This window comes from Mustela lutreola, chromosome 1, assembly GCF_030435805.1.
Source record: "Mustela lutreola isolate mMusLut2 chromosome 1, mMusLut2.pri, whole genome shotgun sequence".
Taxonomy (NCBI): Eukaryota; Metazoa; Chordata; class Mammalia; order Carnivora; family Mustelidae; genus Mustela; species Mustela lutreola.
The window spans coordinates 218,211,807-218,215,343 of record NC_081290.1 but is presented as its reverse complement, the minus strand read 5'-3'; the positions used below and the strand labels follow the sequence as shown (position 1 = coordinate 218,215,343).

The following is a 3,537-nucleotide window of genomic DNA, read 5'->3' as shown; positions in this document are numbered from 1 at the left end:
AGGATTTCCAGGCTGGAATAGGCAAAGAATATTGTCAACAGAAGGAAGTGTTAGCTGAACAAAATAGTCTAGTGTGGCTAGAACTGGTGTTTCAGGAAGAGAAGAGTAGATGCATATAGTCTGTTTCCTCAAACACAATTGGAGCTGCAGTCTCTACATTTAAAAACAGCCGATTGGGACACCTGGGTGGCTCAGTTCGTTGGACGGCTGCCTTCGGCTCGGGTCATGGTCTTGGAGTCCCGGGATCGAGTCCCGCATCGGGCTCCCAGCTCCATGGGGAGTCTGCTTCTCCTTCTGACCTTCTCCTCACTCATGCTCTCTCACTGTCTCTCTCTCAAATAAATAAATAAAATATTAAAAAAAAAAAAAAACCAGCCGATTTTTTGAAAGAGATATCTTGGTTTGGACATTTGACTTCTCTCTTGATACATGGTAAACTGTTTACATATTTGAATTCCTACCTGAAGATCTGAGACCATGGTGCTCACCTCAGCGGCACATATACTGAAATTTAAATGATACACAGAAGATTAGCATGGCACCTGTGGAGGCATGACATGCAAAATTGTGAAGCCTTCGCTATTTTAGAGGTTATAGGATCCTCTTGCTGAAAAAATAAAAAGAAAAGATCTGAGACCACAACTTGGTTATTTGTATATCCAGAGAAGTGTCTAGCTGAATGCTGGGAGTATAGTCATTGTTCAATAAATATTTGTTGAGGGAGTAAGGGAGTCAATAAATCAATAGATACTCATTCTGAAGACTGTGTAAATAACAATTTTCTGTGGTAGATTAGGGCAGTTCTAATCTTACCATGCATATTTTAGACAACACATTTCAGTGGAGGTTTAAGAAAGAAAAGCAGTGAATTAGAGACTCCATGGTAATGAAAATTAATGCCTGAATGACCTGATGTTTTAAGAACTATTAGCAGTTGAAGCTCAATCAAAAATGCAAATTCCCTGGGGTGCCTTGGTCACTCAGTTAAGAGACCAACTCTTGATTTCAGCTGGGGTCGTGATCTTAGGGAGGTGAGATGGAACTCGGTGTTGGGCTCCGTGCTCAGCATGGCGTCTGCTTGTCCTTCTCCCTCCCTCTGCTTGCTCGCACTCTCTCTCTCTCAAATAAGTAAATAAATACAATCTTTTTAAAAATGAGAATCTCTTCATTGGGAGATGATCCTTAGAAGTACTGGCAGAGGAGTAGAGAAGCAGGGCAGAAAAGGAAAGCAGGAAGGTTGTGATAACGAGCAGGTCAGCAGCACTGTGTGAAACTTTGCCTCGGTCCCGGTCCCGGGGCAGGGTTGCAGGGGCTCTGAGAGTTCCTAGAGTAAGCTTCAGATTTATCCCACCGGAGGAGGGGAGGACTACTTACCTCTCTGTCAGCCTCAGATGAGACTGCTCCTGGCAAGGCTAACTCTGTGGCACTGGGTCTGTCCAGCATGCATGGCAAATACAGCCCATGCTTCTGGAGAATGCTCAGGCAGAGCTGTAGGGGATTACCATCAGAAGCCGAGTGCTGAGGAGATGTGGGCATTTCCTTGCTATGTCTTGCATATCTCAGATTCACTTACACTGCATGTTAAGTTCAGTCTCCCCTTTCACTGATTTTTTTTTTTTTTTTTTTTTTTAGGGAAATTATTTGTCATAGTTCCGAGAGAGAGACAGAAATAGAGAACTTATGGGGCACCTGGGTGGCTCAGTGGGTTACGCCTCTGCCTTCGGCTCAGTTCATGATCCCAGGGTCCTGGGATCGAGCCCCACATCAGGCTCTCTGCTCTGCAGGGAGCCTGCTTCCTCCTCTCTCTCTGCCTGCCTCTCTGCCTACTTGTGATCTCTGTCAGATAAATAAAGAAAAAAATCTTAAAAAAAAAAGAAAGAAAGAAAGAAATAGAGAACTTATAATAAAGGCTTGGTAGGACAAGCTATAATCTCCACTGCTGTAGTTAATCCTGAGACAATATTCAGTACCCAGCCTTTTCCTCCTTTACCACTTCCATTCCCCTGACCTATCTGCTCCTAGGCTAGGGTCCCTGCGTGGTGCAAGAACTGATAGTTTTATTCCTGAGAGTGTGAGGCCCTGGTTACATGTCCTCATCAAGATGTTATCAGGTCACTTGCCCTGTCAGTTCTCACTAAGCAGGGAAGCATCAAGAGGCACCACCAGGAGTCCCCTGATTTCCAGACACACCCCTCCCCATTCTGTTATTTGGCAGCAATTCTATCCTCTTGGTAATCAGGACAAATTACCCCTGCCTGTGTAGCAACCTAACCACCTTCTGCAACAACAGGCCTGTGGGCTCGAGGAGCCAAAAGTAATCAGGCAACAGCTGAAGCTGTAGATTCAGCCGAACCTTGACCCGTGTCCCTTGGTGGGATTATCAAGACCTCTGCAGAACGTGGGCTTGTAATGAGAGGAAGCTCACCTTCTTAACGTTGGTTATTGAAAGTGAGAGTAGGAAGCTTCACTCCCACTTCGACCTTGGATGCTCTCCGGGACCCCTCTCTGAATATACCAGCATCGGGTCAGAGGAGTACCACATGGTGAGTCTTAGCCATGTCGCTGTCATTCCCAGTGAAACACAGGAACATACTTACAGTCTCAAACCTGCTACAGAGAAGAGCCACCGCTGACCTTCTCATCAATGCTGGTATCCCTCTGGTGGGGACACTTCTTACTGTCTTCATGAAGGGGGTGTCTTTGGGCTTTCCGGAGGAACGTAATGAACAGATAGTTTCTCTGACATCACAAAATAAATACATTATCATATGCCCGCCTCTCTGAGACCTTGGAATTCTCCTCTAATACTTTGCCAGGGTAGTTCTGGCATCTCCACATCATTCATTTTAGTCCAACATTGTTTCCAAGCTTCAAAGAGCTATTTCTAGTAGCACATTGGGATCGGCTCCAAGTTCACTTGCCAGAGTGTTAAAAATTAACTCATTAAAGAGTGCTCTCCTAGAAATAGATTATCCATCATCTGGTGCTACATTCTGTCCTCCCTGATTGCATCTCAAGACCAAATCGGGAACATTCTTCAGATTCCTACCAGTACTTACTCAGATGAGTCAGATAGAAGGTTTCCCCTGTGAGAACCAGGGGTGTAACCCCACTGGGGACTTTGTGAGACTTCATCAAGCATGACTCAGAATGTTGTTCTTGAGGGACAAGTACTTACTTATTAGCCAGGCTCTGTGGTTCATTTGATTAATAATCCATCTCATCCCGCATTACAGAATTTTGCTACTTTTCTACTCTGCTCGAACTGAGACTTGATCTTAGTTATTTGTCTAGAAGCAATGAGGGCAGATGGGAGCAGAACTTGAGAAGGAAAGCATCACCTTATAAAACATCCTCCTCAGATTGGAGTGTTGATGTGGCAAGTAGTTGTTCTCCCCTAGGGAAGCGTAAGGACCTTTTTTTCTGGGCCACAGTTTCAGAAGACTCTTCCGGGTCAAGACTCCTAAGACTATCTACCCAAATATCTCCTTTTATATTTCAGTGTCTATTTCCTGTCCTACAAGAATTCTGATTTTA

The 3,537-nt window shown here is 44.6% G+C and overlaps 1 non-coding gene across 1 annotated transcript; it reads left to right on the top strand.

Moving 5' to 3' along the window:
• Window positions 1-480: 480 nt before the first annotated feature.
• LOC131822917 (U6 spliceosomal RNA) lies at window positions 481-587 on the top strand. Its single transcript, XR_009350393.1, has one exon. It is a non-coding gene; the product is annotated as a U6 spliceosomal RNA (small nuclear RNA).
• Window positions 588-3,537: the final 2,950 nt, after the last annotated feature.